Source organism: Pogoniulus pusillus, chromosome 26, assembly GCF_015220805.1.
Source record: "Pogoniulus pusillus isolate bPogPus1 chromosome 26, bPogPus1.pri, whole genome shotgun sequence".
Classification (NCBI taxonomy): domain Eukaryota; kingdom Metazoa; phylum Chordata; class Aves; order Piciformes; family Lybiidae; genus Pogoniulus; species Pogoniulus pusillus.
The window spans coordinates 19604521-19623850 of record NC_087289.1 but is presented as its reverse complement, the minus strand read 5'-3'; the positions used below and the strand labels follow the sequence as shown (position 1 = coordinate 19623850).

General features: G+C 44.9%; 1 long non-coding RNA gene across 1 annotated transcript in view; it reads left to right on the top strand.

The window, feature by feature from the left end:
* The window catches only part of LOC135187067 (uncharacterized), a 128868-nt gene that overhangs the window by 85013 nt on the left and 24525 nt on the right, over positions 1 to 19330 (top strand). The window contains exon 2 of the long non-coding RNA XR_010307177.1: positions 11979 to 12114. This is a non-coding gene — a long non-coding RNA (uncharacterized LOC135187067). The remainder of the gene's footprint in view (positions 1 to 11978; positions 12115 to 19330) is intronic.

Below are 19330 nucleotides of genomic sequence, written 5' to 3'. Positions count from 1 at the left end.
TTCTACGATGGTGTGGTCTTGCATAGAATAAGTTTGCAGTGAAAGGACAGAAAAGTGTAACATTAGAAGAGCAGAGATCTCAGATTCCTTTTGAAAGTTTGTATCTCTGCTTAAGAAAGAAACCAGAATTGCACTGGGATCCTAGAAAGGATTCTCTGGGCATGTGCACTGTCTTCATGCTATGGAAATTGATGAAGCTTGGACAATTCACGCTGGCAATGCCTCCGCTTCTCTTTTGAAGGTGTAAGTATTCACTGGTAATTACCAAGAAAAGTGGAGCTTCGGAATGCTGCTGTGTTCTTGCATGGTGTCTTGGGAGAGTGCATCTCGAAAGAAAGGAGCTAATATCTGTAACAGGATAGCATCATGCAAAAAGAATACTCCAGATTGCTCATCTTAGTGGGCTCTGCCACTACGAGCTTTTCTAGCTACAGTAATTGGTATAAAGACTAAGTAGGACATAAAAAGGGGACATGAGCTGTGCTGTTTATTCAGTTAGCCAAAAGCTGACAATCACACACACAAAAAGGACAGTTAATACCAGTGTGATTAAAACTGGTGGGGATACCTGGCCTATGGATATTTGTTTAAGTCTTCTGCTGTTGAAAGTCTTCTCATAAAAGTACTTAAAGTCCTGGAGCCTGGTAAGCAAGCCTAGCAGTAGGACAGAAGAACATTTCCTACTTCCTATCAAGTAATTCCCTACACTAACAGAGCAAAGTGAGGTTTAAGGAGGAGTAACTCCTAGACGTGTTCGCTTTTGTTCCACTAAGTGTCAGACTAAATCGCATCCTACCCTCTCATGCACCTGTTGGGTGACTGTTCTTGTGAAACAAGTTATTAATCTTTGTCTGAACTACTTACCTACAAAGTTAGAATAAATTCATCCAGAGAAGCTTCTGAACACAAGGTTGGTAAGCCACTGGTTCCCAACAGGATCAACAGCAAACTTTGCCCAGGAGTATTTGGCAGCAGAGCAGTGCTTGTTCCGAGACCTTTATTTCATCTTACCTTTTCCTTAGCGTGTGAGTTTTCGGAGTCCAGCACTAAGCCAGACAAGGACAATTGTTCTTCAACTGCTGCTATTATCTTACCTGATATTTCCATTATAAAATGCTCTTAAATCAATGTCTGCTGAAGAATCAGATCAATGCCTGAGTAGGTCTGTGAAGTTTCATCTTCCAATGTGTTTTGTGCCAGATTCAGAATTGAGATTGAATACTTAGAGAGTTAGAAGTTAATATATGATACAACTGAAGGCTCTGGTGGGTAATTAGATTTTTTCATTTTGAGTTTGTTACTCTAACAACTACAGCAGGGCACGAGTGAAAGGGTCTAATATCAGAAGATCTGCTACATGATGTCATGTGCTGCAACCCTCCCAGAAGAATTCATCTTAATTGTCACATGGCCTTGCCAAAATCATGAGCAGTGTGCAGTGATGAAATCCTAATAGCAGACAGCTGCTTTAAAGGCACATGCCCAATGGCTTTAAAATCCTTCAGAGAAGGTACATTTCTTCTGCAAGGGCCAGCTCTAAACTCCTGCCTAAGGAGTGGGGGAGGGCTGCTCCAGCAGCTTTGTACAGCCATGCACTCTCTGCATGTTCTGTGCCCCAGCAGGAAAGGGGCAGCCTACACATCTCTCTCGTGATTTCCCCCAACTGCTTGGCTGAGCTGTGGCCAAATGGCTGCCTCTATGTCAGGTTGAACTGCATCACAGATTTCCAACTACTGCTTACCTTCAACACCCTCATAGTTCTTCTCTTTTCCCAGGCTCCAGCTCTAGGAAGACCAATCTCTGATGCATATTTGTTTGTTTATTTATAAAGGGGTCATTTCCATGTGGCTCTGACCTCTCCAGGTGGCCAAAAAACCTGTGCTGTGTGCACAAGAGCCAACGATCTACCTCAGAGCAGACATATTCACTCCCTCTGTTTCTGGATGGGAAACATTCCAGCAAGCATCTTCTTTCTTGAGTTTTACTTGTGGATTGCAGTGAAATTTGAGTTAAGCTTTCTACTAGTCAGCTTGCTTAGCTTCACAGGCAATAGTACTGGACAGAGGGAAGGAAAGCTGTGACACTGTTTGGGGTCAATTTTCTGAAGTTAAACAAAGAGAAGAAACCACACCACTATTTCTGAGGTAACTCCATCATGCTGATGGCTTTAAGGTTGTCAGCCTGACTTCCTACTATATGGAACTCTAACATACCTGTTCATCTGCTGGTGTGTTCTGGCTGTGGAGAAGCAAACTACAGTAGATGTTTTCAGTGGTCAGAACATCAGTTCATTCCTGCACATGGAATTTGATTTCTGCCACCTGTTTATCTGTCACCTGACAGGGTAATGATCCTTATTAGTATCTATATGCAAAGCCCTGAATGGACTTTTGCAAGGCCTATGTCTATTTTCTCTTGCCAGTACTTACCTACTGCTGTGTTGATTACATTCTGTAGGAGATTATAACCTTGTACTTTAAACAACTGATGTGAGCTGTCCACCTAAGAAAAGCGACAGCTGTAAGTGCAGGGTGAGGATAAGTGGAAAGGGATCCCAGTGCATATATGGTCACTGGTAGAGGGAGTCCCCTGAGACTGCTTTTCAGTTTTCATGTTGGAGTGACAGGTAAGTAAGTGTACAGCATGAAATGTATTGTGCATTGAGTATCATGTAAGGACACACAGGAGTGTGTATCTTCAGATTATCACTTGTGCAGATAGTGGCAATCAAAAAAAAAAAAAAAGACCTTGTTCTTGAGCAGGTCAAAAACCAGCTCTTGACTGCCCCAGAAACAGAAGAAACATCCCCTGGAGAAAAAGCCTGTTGTTACAGTAGGCCAAACAAGTCTACTGTCTGAACACTAATAAATACAGAGCAGAAAGGGATCCTGCTAGTACAGTGGTGCAGATCCAAGTGGAGGCTGCAGACTGAACACTTTGCCATGGGGAAAGTTATGCTGCTGAAATCAGTGAATGGGTGATGTTAGAGAGAGAAAATTCCCTGGTAATGAGCAGCTTTCTCTAGGTCCACTAAAATATATTCATAGAGTCATAGAATCAACCAGGTTGGAAGAGACCTCCAAGCTCAGCCAGTCCAACCTAGCACCCAGCCCTATCCAGTCAACCAGACCATGGCACTAAGTGCTTCCTCCAGGTTTTTCTTGAACACCTCCAGGGATGGTGACTCCACCACCTCCCTGTGCAGCTCATTCCAATGCCAATCACTCTCTCTGGCAAAAACTTCCTCCTAACATCCAGCCTGGACATCCCCTGGCACAACTTGAGACTGTGTCCTCTTATTCTATTGCTGATTGCCTGGGAGAAGAGACCAACCCCACCTGGCTACAGCCTCCTTTCAGGTAGCTGTAGACAGCAATGAGGTCACCCCTCAGCCTCCTCTTCTCCAGACTAAACAACGCCAGCTCCCTCAGCCTCTCCTCATAGGGTGCATGTACTGCACAGTTAGCTTTGGGCAAATCTGGCCCATCCTACACTACACACCCTGGGGAAACTGCACTTGATTTAAGCTTTATATCTAAAGCCTCTTGGATGTCGTTCGTTTCTACGTGCCTGCACTCAGCCTGCACTAGATGTTGGGAGCTTAGACTGAAGCAGTGCTAGCAGACTGCTTCCAGCTTGTGATATCTTCATGCTTTTACACTCTTAAACAAGAACAGCCATCACAGTTTTATACATGGTGTTTGTCAAGACAGTGCACATTCAAGGTAGCACAAGATTAAATCAGCTCAGTTGGATTTTTTTGCTGCCACTTCTTTCTCTCTCTCTTATAAATAATAATATAAGCCTGTCACCTTGTGCATGTGTCTTAGCTATGCATGCTGTCATCTTTCAATTTTTCCTTTGTCATATTGATAAATGCTCAAGTAAAACAATATTAGAGCAGGGAATGCAATAGCTTTTAAAGAGATATTCCAAAATGAAGATAAAACAGCCACTCCATTGTCAGAAGCTTAACTGTATAAACAAGAATTAATATTGGATCATCTCTAAATTCTGGGGGGGGAGAGAGTGGAGAGATCATGCTGATTGTTTTTCCTTTTACACAGCATCAATATAATAATTAAAGGCAGTAGCCTGAAAGAAAAAGCACATGCAGGTGAGTAATGGGATTGATTTTCAGGGAAGCAAGCAATAAAAGGCAGAACAGAAATGAAGAACCAAGTCTATCCAGCAATGAATCTTGGCACCTAGCAACTGGGCAGGGGGAGAAGAGAGGGAGAGAAGAGATGACTGCCTAATAGAGTTAACCTCCTCTTTACATTGCTTTTATGTAAATATATATGTAAATACGTATGAAAGTACGCATAGAAAATATGGAACTTAGCTTTACTGTGGCAGCTCAAAACAAATGTGGGAGTTTGACATAACGAGGCAGAATTGGCCCTCTGTGCCGCAGCAGAACTTTGATTTACTGCCAGTGCTGCCTTGCTGCTGCGTTGCACTTCGATGTGTTCATGGCCATGGCCTGGGCATGGGGTCCACTCACTTCCAGTATTTCTACTGGAAAGCTTCTGAGTATGCTTTGGGATGAGAGGTCTGTCTCTACACTGCTGTCTGGCACAGCTGACTTTTTTCTTCCTCCCAGCAAAGACCCCTGCACCCAGTTCATGGCAGTGACTGGACGAGGAGATTGGCAGATCTGACTTTTATCAGGAGCTCAGCAGTACTTCTGCCTGTAACGTGGAGGGCGTCTGCTGCTTCCGCAGCTACCCTTCCCTATCGCTGTATCGGAGCAATGAGTGGTACTTTGGTCCATGGGAGGTGGGGTGTAGATGCTTTCCAAATGTGCAGTGGTTGTCGTTATCTGATTTCTGTGGGTTTCCTTGCAAACCAGAGTGAGGGCTGGGGAGAATAAAAGAGCATTGCTTGGAGATGAGAGCAGTGGTGAAAAGTCTTAACTTTCCATCAGACCTTACGGTACAGTGTCCAGCTAGGTCTGTCCACCTCAAGCCATGAGACGACAGCATATGCAGGAATCCAGTTCTGCATGGTGGTGTCCCAGCAGTGCCCTGTCTAGTGAAATTTAAAGTCCCCCTCACTTTTAAGGCCTTCAAAATAAATGAATGTGAGCAAGCTCAAAACCTGTGTTCCGGGCTCCAGGTGACCTGTTTCCAGTCACAGCCTGTACCTGTGGGGAGCGGCTCCACGACTTTTCCTGTCATTGCATGGAGAGATTGCTCTCACTGAGCTGTCTCATGTGAACAAACAGCCTTGCCACAGGAGTTCAGGAGTGAGGCTCCATCTCTTCTTCAGTGTGGGCTGCAGTACATCACTTTTCCTTAATAAGCCAAACATCACCATCTAAAACTGAAGGAGTGTTTCCAGTCGCCCAACTGTTAAGAGCGGGTATCATGAGAGGGAACAGGAACGACCTCTGGAGGTCTGTGCGGCCTGATGAGCTTTCACAAGGCCTTCAAATGCCACGAGTTCCACATAAGTGGCTATAAATAATTGCCTAGGTTGGCCTGACCTTGGGTTGTCTGAGAAGATGATCTGATAATGGTAGGAGTGACTGTGATTCTGTTCTGAAGCTGAGATCCCGTTTAGGATTAGACTTATTTGAACTCTCTGTAATTTAAGAAGAAAGCTTTCTGCATGTGCCAGTGCTAGAAATGCATTCTGAACACAGAGGTCACCGATGTGGCAGTTGAAATCATCACAAAATAAGTCACTTGGGATGTGAGTTTAAGCAAAACTGAAAACTTACCTCTCGTTTGACAGAGCAGTTTTCTTTCCCTGATCTCTCAGCCCTGGCTGGAGTTGCCAAGTTTCATATTAACTCCTCAGTTCTGCAGACCACATATCCAGCAGAAACCTCTGCAGCACCTTCACCAGGGAGCTTTGCACTTTTTGCAGTGCGCGTCAAACCGAAAGCAGCCTGCAGAAGGGCAAATTTGGTACCATCTATTTGTCTTGAGGCATCTTTGGCTATTTTCCCTGTCTATGGCAAGTGGTGAATGTTAGTTTTCAAGAATTACAATCCCACTCTGTGAAATGTGGTCCAAGAAAGAAAAAAGTACTAACAAAAGCAGCCTTTATTACAAGCTTGCTCAGTCAGTCCTTTTATCTTTGCCTGACAAATTACAAAGAACAGCTAAATGACTCCATATTAAGGATCTTTTTTCCATCTAAATGATTCTATGATTTTTAATTAAATTACTCTTTTTCAGATTGCATAATATTAGGAGCAGTTCTATTGCCTGCTGTTGGTTCTACCCCAAAGTGCTCAGGACTCACAGCGGTTCATCAGACATGATATGTATAGATAATAAAGCAAAACAAGAGAACTCTGCTGGGTTTGACCTGTGTACAATGCCCTAGGTCCCAACCAGAAAGATGTGAAACTCTTTTTTTAACTTGGCAGCATTTCCTGGTCAAGGTATCCTAAAAAGGCATCTTCAAGGGGGCAGAAAAAGAGCATTAAGGTACTGGATTCGGTAGCAGTTTCCAGCTCAGCCATAACTGTGACTTGGGGTGCACTTGGGGTGCTGTTGCTGCATGTTATTCAGGTTTTGCAGCAAATAACAGCTTTTAGACTGCTGTAGAACACGTCTTTGATAGTGTGATGAAGATACTGCTGAGTGAGCTCTGTGGTAAAGGGTTGGACTTGATGATCTGTGAGGTCTCTTCCAACCCTGATGATACTGTGATACTGTGATACTGTGAGTGGCACAAACACCTGAACTGGAGCACAGCCTGGCACACAAATGGGAGCTGATGTTGCCTGTGGAAATATTTGCTGTTGCTGATGGTTGTACATGCAGCAATGTACAGGTACTCGCTGGCCTGAAGACCTCCCTGAAGGTAGGTGGTCTCTGTGGATTAATTGGTGGCCCTATTTGGGCCAGGCCATTACTAAATTGTTTTGTTACTGGTATCATCTGAAAATCTTTCAACCTCATAAGAGGGCAGGATAAAGCTCCAGAGAGATCTGCATATTTTTACATCTTTCACTTCTTCCCAAATGGCTGTAAAAGTAATATAATCTTACTACTTTGAGGCATCTCCTAAGGAGCTCATGAAAACTAATTCTTAACACCAATGCCTTTTCTGAACTGCAGAGCTCTGCTTACCCTTCCTTTCCTTAGCCAAGAGCAATCCATTCAGGGACATGACTGTGTTTGGGGAAGCCTTGGGGCTGATTTCATGCTGGCTGTAGTAATAACACAGAATCATAAATAAATCAATTTGCACTCCCATAAACAGAACCACCCCGGGTGGGATGGGGTGCAGATCTAATTAGGGCTACTATGTGGGGACAGCAGAGGCTTTACAGGTGTGATGCAAGTGACAGATGGGCAGAGGGCATTCCGCAGCCCGAAGTTCAGCTTTTCATACGCTCTGTTGTTAGCAATAATTTGTAACCTATTAACTGAGATTTTCAAAATACCTGTAGGATTTAGTCACATCTCCCATTGAAGGGTAATGGGTGACAAGTTTAAGTACCATGTACTTAGGCAGGAGGGGGGAAGAAGGACTGAAAACATTTTCTGTCATTACTGAAGCATACCATGGTACATTTGTGTGAGGATAAAGAAAAGGCAGGTGAGATCTACTGTATGGGTAGGCAGGCTTCCAAGAGCATTAAGATTTTATTTTAAGAGATGAATAAAAGCCTCAAAATTGCTCTAGACTTGGCAGGTAAGGATTGTTATGCTTCATCTTGCCTCTTGGCCAGAAAGCTCAGTAAGTGGGAGCTTGCCAGATACGGCAGTCTTCCCCACTACCTGAATTTAATTTAAACCATTCTGTGCAGCCCTGATTTTAATCCTTTCATTTTGGTTTTGAGTTACCACATATATGGCACAATGGAAATATTTTTTCAAACTTAAATTGGAAACATATTTTAGGAGACAAAAAAAAGTGCCTGTCTTCAGTGCAGAATGAAACATCTTTAACTGTTAGATGAAGTAGAGCCACTGGAAGGTTTTACTTGAAAACTTGTGGATTTTCTGTGATTGGCTTTTTGTTTCCCCTCTTCCAGTTTGTACACATTGCACAAACTCTTCCTTTGGGATGGCCAAACGTTGTAGTAGTTCACAACAAATGTGTGTTCAAAACAACTAGAGACAGAAATTTGATGTGTGTAAGATAAATAAATTGGTTTGGTTATCTTTGTACACTCTGTATCTAAAACAATGCTGGTAAATTCTACTGAAATCATTTTGTTTGTCATAAAGGATGGCAACGCTTTCATCTCCAGGGGTACATGCTGCCAGGATGTGCCATCACCTTCTGCTCTAAATACAGCACAGAACGGGAAGTAAAAATGCTGCAAACATCTGAAAAGAAGTAAAAATTGTGAAAAGAGTCTGAGTTGCACCTTGACTTTGAATTTTGTGTCTTCCTCAAGGAAAAGTAATAGGCCTAGGTGATAGACAGGAAAGGTGATTCTGTTATTATTAGCTTTTATGTAATGTTCTCATGGTGGTTTTGAAAGCTGGAAAGGCTAAAAAATCCAGATCTTTATGGAACTACTACACCACCTGCGTGAGAAGCAAAAAGGAGACCTGTATTCAAGCAGTGATCAACTATATACTGCTCTCTACAACTACCTGAAGGGAGGTTATAGCCAGGTGGGGTTGAGCTCTTCTGCTAGGCAACCAGTAACAGAATGAGAGGACACAGTCTCAAGTTGTGCCAGGGGAGGTCCAGGCTGGATGTTAGGAGGAAGTTCCTGCCAGAGAGAGTGATTGGCATTGGAATGGGCTGCCCAGGGAGGTGGTGGAGTCACCATCCCTGGAGGTGTTCAAAAAAAGCCTGGCTAGGGCACTCAGTGCCATGGTCTGGTTGACTGGATAGGGCTGGGTGCTCGGTTGGACAGGGTGAAGTTGGAGGTCTCTTCCAACCTGGTTGATTCTATGATTCTATGAATATATTTTAGTGGACTTAGAGAAATCTGCTCATTACCAGGGAATCTCCTCTCTCTAACATCACCCATTCACTGATTTCAGCAGCATAACTTTCCCCATGGCAAAGTGTTCAGTCTGCAGCCTTCACTTGGATCTGCACCACTGTACCAGCAGGATCCCTTTCTGCTCTGTATTTATTAGTGTTCAGACAGTAGACTTGTTTGGCCTACTGTAACAACAGGCTTTTTCTCCAGGGGATGTTTCTTCTGTTTCTGGGGCAGTCGAGAGCTGGTTTTTGACCTGCTCAAGAGCAAGGTCTTTTTTTTGGATTGCCACTATCTGCACAAGTGATGATCTGAAGATACACACTCCTGTGTGTCCTTACATGATACTCAATGCACAATACATTTCATGCTGTACACTTACTTACCTGTCACTCCAACATGAAAACTGAAAAGCAGTCTCAGGGGACTCCCTCTGCCAGGGGAGGTCTAGGCTGGATGTTAGGAGGAAGTTCTTCACAGAGAGAGTGATTGGCATTGGAATGGGCTGCCCAGGGAGGTGGTGGAGTCACTGTCCCTGGAGGTGTTCAAGCAAAGCCTGGATGGGGCACTTAGTGCCATGTTCCAGTTGATTTGATAGGGCTGGGCTGGATGATCTTTGAGGTCTCTTCCAACCTGGTTGATTCTATGATTCAATGACTCTATTTGTTATCAAATGGATGGATATGCTGGGTGGGATTTCGCAGAGATCCTGAGTGTGACTCATCCATCAAAAACACAGTTGAATAAGTAGAGAGTAGGGATTAAATCTGCAGATGTTAGAATTCTTGTCAAGAAGGGTGAGTGTGAGGTAACACTAGACAACCGTGACCTATTGCATAATCTTGTGTTGGGTACAGCAACTCCTTCATCCTTATGTCACACTGAATGTGCCTTGACACGACCATTCTGTTGAGAGGAATGGCCTCTGCTACATTGGAGTATTGGAGTGTTATTGATGAGACCTCTGAAGTGGCCCCTTTATGCAGCTGGTGTTGGAAAGCAACAAGCAAGGTGTGTTCTGTCCTGGACCTGTGTTTCCAAATGGATGAGTACCAGTAGAAGCAATTTGGTGTTGTGCACTGAAGTGGTTTGAGGTCTAGAAATGTCCTTCCAGGGCTTAAGTCACTCATAATAATAATGGCACTCATTGACTTGTTACAGATAATTCCTAGCATTTTGATAAAAGCAAGGTTATTTTACTTTAAAATGGGTTTTGCTAGCACATTAAACATGCAGATTTGTCAGCAAATCGGGTATTATATAATTGATGCACCTTTTGTATGCTTGTGTTGGCAGCAGAACATGAAAACAGGAGAGTGGCTGTGCATTTGCAGCTAAAAGAGTATGGAGACGTGGTTTAGCAGGATGGTTTAGGGGCTAAGCATCACAGCTGCACGCACATAGCACAACACTGCGTTGTGACTGGGACTACTGGAGCCTAACACAGTACCAGCTCGTTGGCCGTCTGGGTGCTGCTTTGCCTGTGGTGTCCTCCTCAGCTGCTGCTGGCACTGCACTGACAAGCCACATTTCAAAAAGAGTGTGTTTTGACAAGTGATGACTATAAATTCTGTCAGAGAAATGTGGTGTTTGTTGGCTGGGTCAGAGTCACTTACTGAGTGATCTTATTAGTGCTGCTTTGGGGTTTTAATTGCCTGAATGTGACCGCTGGCAAAACAAAGTCTATTTCTCCTGTGCATGAGGTCATTAAGCCACTTGTGGGTGTCGGCCGGGGTCATATCTGATATGATGACGTTTGAAGGCAAAGCAGAATGAAAGAGAAAAAGGGACCACCAGGGTGCCACCAGTGAAACAAGCTTATCTACAGCACGCTGGCTACCCCAGCAAAGTGCAAGAAAGCCAATTAGCTCTGCTCGTCCTTCCCTTCCTGCTCTTCCTGGCCTGGGTGTCAGCCATTCACAGCTTCTTCTTAAGGCTTTGAGCAAAGAGTTGCTGTTTTCAAAGGACTGGCAGGAAATCATTTAATAAGCTGGGGAGAGGGAGAAGTTTCCTGTTCTAGTTACTCTCTATGTAGTTCTGAAGCTAAAAAGAGAAGTTCGATGAGCCGGACCACAGGCCCCAGTGTCCCCATGTGTGTTGCTTTGACACTGAAGGTCTAACCATGCTGATCACGTCCCTACTAGGTCCTAGCAGGCCCTAAAAGCTCTAAATACATCTTAAAGATTGAATAAGTTGAGGATTTTCTTTAAGTTGCATGTTAGTATATTGGAAGCCCTTCCATGGCCACGACTGCGATTAGCTCAGCGCAGATAGGCTGGGCTGTGAGCACAAAGAAATGCACTCTGTGAACGCCAGCGACTGAGCAGTGCCTGCTCAAGTTCATTTTAAGGCCGTTCATTTTAAGTGCTTGCTGCACTCTTCACTCACCAGCTCTGTGCTTCCCCTCAGCACTAGAAGACTGTAGCAAAGTTTCTGCAAGTGGCTCTGGGGTAATGGTAGCAAATGCAGACAGTGCAGATTCTGCCCCAAAGATGTAACACTGTCAGATGGCTACAATGCACCCAGCAGGTACATCCATCTTACCAGTGCTGTCGCTGTGCTTATCTCCTGCATCTGCATTGTCTTCTTCTCACTGCCAGTAAACTTGAAGTGCAGTTATGAATTGACTGAAGGATGTATGCACGGGTTTCAAGCCATGTTAAACACACTATTCTGTCCATTTGAGTGTGTCAGCAGTAAACACAGATTTCATCAAAAGGCTGTGATGAAGGTAGAGATTTAGTGGTTGGATGATCCGACATAAGAGCTGCACAGAAAATGTAGTGTATGCCAAAAAGTATTAGGGAAAGCCCTTAACACTGAGAGCTACAGCACTGCTGGGACACGCCTCGGGAGTTCCGCCAGCTTCACTAAGGAATACTTGCTAGACAGTATTCCATATTGAAAGTGGTAATAACTAAATCTGTGCTATTAATGGGGAAAAGTATGGAAAGCACTGTGCTTCCAAGTACAAAAATAGTGCTGTTTGATATCCAAAGGCAAACTATTTACTGAAGACACAGCGTTTGTTTCTGAAAGTGTGTGTTCATCTCTTGGGCAGACATCCTCAGCACAGCCGAGAAGCCCTCTGGAGAGCACAACACTTTGGAAGGGTCGTGAGGAAGGATATGGCAAGGTTCTGCAAGATGTGACATCTGGGAGACAGCCTGCTTCCAGTGACCCAGGGACCCTGCCAGGTACAGTCGTGAGTTCAGCTTTATGGAAGGCTGCAGCAAATTTCAGGTGACCTGGTTAAAATCATGAGCCTGCAGCTTTGTCCCCACTGGCAGTTAACTTTTCTGGGCTGCAGTGGGCAGCACAGAAAGCTTAAGTTCTGTTTTAGCTTTTCTAGCTGTCGCTTGACAGCACTGAAGGATGCCAAATGCTTTCTCTTCAAAACCTGAAAGAGAAAGTTGTGAGGTGAGAGAGCATGTACTCTGGAGTTGTGCTCTCTTTCTGCTTCCTAGGATAGTTCCGTGTTTTCTAGCTGTGAATTAAATGGAAGTGCAATTATCGTTCTAGGCATATACACCTTTTGTTTAGAAGTCTGCATATCCTAAGAGTCACCTAAAATGTCTCTCAATGTAACATATTTCACTGCCTTTATTTGTCATGTTCTGCTTTTAAATTTATTGGCATCCCCAGGAGCTAAAACCTCTCATCTTTTAAGTTAAGTAGGTGATGATTCGCAGCATAGAAGCTGCAGTCTTCTGTGGCTGAGGCTTTCTCAGAAGTACTAAAAACTGCAGAAACAAGTGAAAATTGAATTTAGCAGAGTTCAAACTGGTATTCTTTTGTTTGACTGGGACTATGAGGCAATCCTCAGAGTGTTGTTAAGCTGGCAGTAGAAGTGTTCAGTTTGAAAAAGAGGGTAAAGGGTACAGATGTGTGTGACAGAGGACAGGAATGCTACTTGGTCATCAGTACATCAGAAACCAATTGCAGTCTCCCTGTGTCCTCAGGAGAACCAGAGAGACAGGTGAGAGAATGTCTTTTTAAACACAAATACCTAGCAACCTGACATTGAAAATACAGCTGGGTACAAGTGCTGGCAGCTTTGTTTGGTATTATGTTTTCCTTGTCATTGTTTTGAAAGTGAGTGAAATGAAAGTGGTATTCTTTTGTGGTTGCTGGTATTTTTATCACTTATCATAAGTGATGAGTGATTCCTATCACTCATCATTAGCTTCAGATGCCTCTCCCTGTAACCCTATAGACAGGCCTATACCCACCTCTCATCTCAGAGAGTCTGACATCAGCCTGAAACTCAAATCTGCAAGCTGAGGGGAAAAGCATATGAAAAATCAATGATTTTCAACTCAGAGCTAAGTCTTACCAAACTTGTTTCTGATATTTCACATTTATACACTGCCAAGACTATTCTGTTCAGAAGTCACAGTTCATGTATGCTTTGTAATTTGTCCCAGGTCATTCCAACAAGCTTTCTCCCCCTGCTACCTCTTGTGGCTGACCTGCTCAAGCAGGGAAAGGACTGTTTGCTTGTTTTTGCTTTGTTTTCTTCCTGAGATCCTCTGCCTAGAATTTCAAAGCAAAGGGAAATTTCTGTGTCTGTGTAAAAAGGAGAAACCTCTGATGGCAGGGGCTTGTGTGGGTATTTCAAACAGCTGTGGTAATTCCAGCAGAGACATAATTATTAGCAATCATGAGGAGGTATCAATCTGCCAATGGTCTGGTACGCAAATACGCATGTGTGCAGTCAGTGAACTGTCTGACCTGAGCTTTTGTATCCAGAAATAAGTTGTTGATTGTCTCCATGATACTGTCAAAATACCTCCACCACAAATATCTGTAACCTGTGTTTTCCACCATGCTTTCCTTATTTTTTCCTGCACTAAGTTCTGGTAAGTTGTTCTGTTCTCAGTATGAAGCCACTTGGTCTCTCTTCCCTCTTAACCTCCCCAGATTTTGTCTGTGAGGGGGAAGTGTTTAAAAATAATTCCAGTGATGGCAGAACAGGCTGTATCCTTTCTATAGAGCCACTGACATCAGACTTCTGAGTTCACAAAATGGTCAACAGAAGATCAGTAAAAACATCTAAGGATTCTGAAGGACAAATGTTTTTTCCTCTTTCCTTTAAAGGGAAAATGTGACTTTTTGAGCAGCAGGAGATTTTCAGACTGCGAGCCTGAATGACACACACGGCTCGCTGAAATGAGTGTGATTGTATCACCTGGAGAACTATCCAGCTTCTTAAAAGCTTGGCTTTTCTGTAGTGCCAGGTTAAGATATAGACTGAAACATGAAGGGTCCTGTCCATGAATGGAACTAAAGAGAAGAAGAGGAAACTCCCCCGTTTGTTTTTCTCTGGCTTGGTGAGACACATGCACCCTTGTGCTGGCTCCCAGGACGGGGTGAGGGTTGTATTTCACTTCCATTACATCCAGGGGAGGTGAGGAGATGCAGCACAACGCTGCAGGTGGAAACTTCCTTAGAGCAGGGAATGTGTGCCTCCAGGAAGCACCCAGAGCCTGGCTGTGGCTACCATATGGCATTTCACTGTGGGAGAGCATAAAGAAGGAGCCAAATTAGGAGACACAAGACAAAAGCTGAAGAGGTAGGCAAGTAGGCAGGAACTGGCTAAGAGAGAGCCAGGTAAGCAACAGCCCTGTGGTTTGCTCTTGTCCTGGTACCAGTGGTGTGCTCTACCAGACATCATTGCCACATAGCCAGGAGACAGTAGGAGGCTGGGTGTAATTTAGTATCATCCCTCTCAGAGTTATCTTGCACAATTTTCTCATTGAAGCAAGCACCTGAAGTGTGTAGATGAGGAGAGGGCAAGGGGCAGAGCAGAATAACTCCTTAGGCTCTGATCTGGTGGGCTCTGAAACTTTAAGGCAGAAATTCTTCAGTTCCTTCTTCTGACTTTGAGGAGCATGAGTACCCAGCCAGGGTTACTCAGGTTTCAAGGGCCAGGCTGTGGTGGGCAGCAGCACCTGCAGCAAGGATGCCAACAAATGTTTGCTAATACACATCTCTGAAACTCTCACCTGCTACCGCGGTCCTCATCTAGGGCTTGCAATGCAGCAGTGCTGCAGCTTTTCCTTGAGCTATTGATCTCCCTGCTATTTGTAACAAAGGTTGAGGGAGGCTTTGGAGACTCTGTAGTGACCTATCTGAAGCCACCACTGGATTGTTTATAATGGTTTATGATGGTGACAGTTTTAATACATGCACTTGAAACTGGAAGTCCATCAGTTATGTTTCTTCACTCTCTCCTACCTACCAAAGCCAGAAGTTCCTGTGAATTGATACCTTCTAGGAATAATACTGTATGCTTGCCATGTTTCTTGGGTTAGTTTCTAAAGACTAAATCTTAAACTAAATTCTTCCTGTTAAAATAAACATTTTGATTTCTGGTTTTTTTTCCCCTGGCATAAAGATTTGACAAGGACAATACCATGTGTTTTCCCCTTAGTCATTGCCTACATTCAGGCAGCCAGGCACAGTCTTTCTGAGTGTTGTGAGTGTATCATTTCCTTTTGCTCTATGCCAGTAGGTTTTTCTAGCTGTAAAGATGCTTTTCCTGTTCAGAAGAGCAACTGTCAGACTTGTGTTTAGCATTTCCGTAGCGCTTCCCCTTTACTTATGGAGCGTAAGTTCCTTGGAAAGACCCAGAGAGAGCTCAGGCTCCTACGAAAATGTCTCACAAGGCACTTTTCCCTGTTGCCGGACTGCGGCTGTCTCCCGCCTCTCGTCAGACCCTCTTCCATTGCTCGCTGTTTCACTGATGCCCCCTTCCGCCCTCCTTGCCTCATATCAGGGAAAATCTTAGTTCAAGGCTACCTGGAAACCGTACAGCACAGGACACAGAATCTGGGTTTGGGCCCTGCTGGGGATGTTCTGGCGTCTGGCCCATCCCGACTGATCTGTGCTGCGGAGTCCTGCATAGCCATTTGCGTTCCCGCAGGCAGGAGCCCTGTGAGTGCGGGAGGAACGCGCTGAAGGAAGGAGGTATGAAGGGAAATTTGGTGTGTTAAGTGTGTGGCCAGAAAGCTCTAAAGCCCACACTTGGCTACAGTCGGGTTTCAGGTATGTGCTCATCAGTGTGTTTTTAGCCAAAGCATCCCGTCTGAAACAAGCTCCTTACAGTAACAACATCAAAAAGAAGGTATCTTGGAGAGCTGAGGCCCCAGCTCCGTAGCTGATCTTGCTGACACAGCCCTTCTCTATCAAACCCTTTCATGGGACACACGAGTTCATGCACAGCCTTTTCATCCCGGGAGCTTCTCTTTGCTGACCAGCCTCCGCGCCATGCCTCTGCAGCAGGCAGCAAGTGTCCGAGTCCCGGATGCGTTCTTCATTCTCGCCCGAGGGCTCCAGTTCCAGAGAGGGGATGAGGACCCAGCGCCGCGGGCTCCGCCGGGCAGCCCCTGCGGGCCCAGTTCCGCTCGGTTGCACCTCTGCAGCCCGCACTTGGCTAGGAAGGAGAGTGGACCTGGCGGCTCTCACAACAGGGAGAGTGGACCTGGCGGCTCTCACAACAGGGAGAGTGGACCTGGCGGCTCTCGCAACAGGGAGAGTGGACCTGGCGGCTCTCACAACAGGGAGAGTGGACCTGGCGGCTCTCGCAACAGGGAGAGTGGACCTGGCGGCTCTCACAACAGGGAGAGTGGACCTGGCGGCTCTCACAACTGTCTTTTACATGGTTTTGGCACCAAAGCATCTCAAAGCTGAAGGTCTGCCTGCCCTTAGAAAGGTCTTCAGGAAGAACTCTGCTGCTAGGAGTCTCTGTGGGGATGCCAATCGTGTGCAGCACAGCAAGGACTCTTCTGGAAGTGGTGGGGACCAGCCATTCTGGGGAACATCCACATGCAGACATATCCTTATCGTGCCCTCCTCAGGGAACTCCAGAGAGCTCCTTCTGTGTGGAAAACTGAGAGCCCCCGCAAAGGCAGACACTTCTGTAACACAGACCACAAGCCCAAAGAGCGCAGGTGCTTGGGCAACCAAAAAGCTCAGGAACGCTCTCTGAAGGAGGCTTTGTCAATTCGAAATAGGGGTGAGAGGACAAAAGCTGTTTTGATCCAGAATAAAAAGGGCGGGGGGAGGGGAGGGGGTGTGGAGGGCATGGCAGAAATAATTTCCTTAATTTTAGGAATGTGTAGGAGAAGGAAGTTTGCAGAAATGTTTCTGGGCTTTCCAAGCGCAATGCAGAGGTTGTAGGGCTGTTTCCACACCTCGGTTGCAGTGGTATGGCAGAACTGTGGAAAAGGGCTCATTGTTGTCACAGTGTGAAGTGCAGTTACCGCTCAGCCTGGGCTGATCACTCTTCTGGTTGTGTTGCAATGACAGATGGCACAAAATGGCTTAATGACTGAAGTGAAACATGGTACAATATTTCAGTTCAGGAATTAAAAAGCATGACACAGAATTAAAAAACTGGTTTAAATAACCTCTTAGGGATGTGTTAGCATGAACATCTCAAACTAAAATCTAGTTTTAGCAAAACATATGTGCTTCCTAAGGCAAAAATCCAACCAAATCTAAGTGTGGCCTTTGTATCTTAACTTTCCCCCTGTCTCCTGATGTTGCTCTCCTTCGGAATACAACTGCTGCTTCTCCCTGTAAGCAGCAAACACTGGGAATGGACAGAGCAAGAGCCTCCCCACCACCTCCTGCTCAAGAGATGTTGACATCTAGGAGTGGCAGAGAGGAAGGTGCAAACAGATGGAAATCCCAGCTGAATGAGTGGGGTTTTAATCTTCTTGCACCTGTTTCCAGGAGGCAGTGTGACAATGATGGGGTGCAGAAAGGAATGTTACAACCTGGGCAGCAGGATGTGGGTGGAGGTACAAGTTCCATGGGGAGAGGGCTGGGGGAGTGAAGAGCAGGAGCTTGCATCATTATTTCAGACCTTGAATTTGAAAGAACTGTGATATTGAAGACAAATGCATTTAAAATTTTGAGAGCAATGTTTAGGTGTGGAATTTAGCAGAGGAAAAGAGGTATTTACAGCACAATGTGAATGCAGCAACTTCTGAAATGATCTCCTAAAGTAATTGTTCTGAGACTGCAGTAACGACTCTGCCACGTGGATTTCATGCACAGCAGAACGTGATCTGATCTCCTCAGCCAGCTGCCTGAGCACAAAGTGGGGCTCCAAATGGTGACAAGTAGCATATTGAAAAGAAAAATTGTCCCACACAGGATTTGCTGTAATCTTAGAAGCTTACACAGCTCCTGCAGAGGGCTCTGTCATGGGGATGCTGATAACCTCTTGGAGACAGGGAGCATGCAGGTGAGGAAATGGTTGAAGTCTTTTCAACACCATTTTGTCCATATCCAGCAGAACATGTCCCCATGGCTACTGAGCCTCAATCCACACTTTAGAAGAGCCTGGTTGAGTGGTGGCAAGGCACCCTGGATTTCCAGCTGTTTGTTCCTCTGTGTTCTTTTTCCAGGGCAGGGACAGATGAAAAAATTGCCTAAAATTCTCTGCTTTGTGATGCTTCTAGAAAAGTGTAAACCTGTCCCTCTCCAGCAGGTAGCTGGATCCTGTGCCAGGTATTCTACTGCTAGTGATGGCAACCCCAACACAGGCCAGGTGCTGCTTAGCTGCAGTCAAGTTGCATTAACAGTCCTTCGAAATGCTGCAGACCACAGATGGATTTCAAATGGTGTTTAAAATCCCACATAACTCCTGTAAATCTCTGGGCTTTTCCTTTTCTCTGTCTTTTGGGTGCACTCCTAGCAAATTTGACTAGAGTATGGGACATGGATGATATATGGCATCAGATCTGTTAGTTCAGAAACCCCACACAGAAGCTTGTTTTCAGAAAGAGAGAAAATAAGATTAAACAGGACAGGGAATGCTGTTATGAAGGAATGAAAATATTTTCATTACTAGAGTATTTGTATGTCAACAGCTGATAGGGAATGATGTGAGACATTCCCAGAAGGACTCCCAGAGATTTTTTTCCTTGTGCAATAGACCAATTAGCAGAGCCCAGATTAAATGAGCAATGTCACATCGCTTCTTGCATTAAAAAGTGTGACATTCAGGCTCTTTGTCTAGTAAATATTTGTTCTTTCTTGTCCTTGTGACTTCTGTTATCCTACTTTGAACAGCTCTACATTCCCAAGTAATACAGGGGGAAATGCTGGTTCCTCCATGAACAGCTCTACATTCCCAAGTAATACAGGGGGAAATGTTGGCTCCTCCATGAACAGCTCTACATTCCCAGGTAATACAGGGGGAAGTGTTGGCTCCTCCATGAACAGCTCTACATTCCCAGGTAATACAGGGGGAAATGTTGGCTTCTCCATGAACAGCTCTACATTCCCAGGTAATACAGGGGGAAATGTTGGCTCCTCCATGAACAGCTCTACATTCCCAGGTAATACAGGGGGAAGTGTTGGCTCCTCCATGAACAGCTCTACATTCCCAGGTAA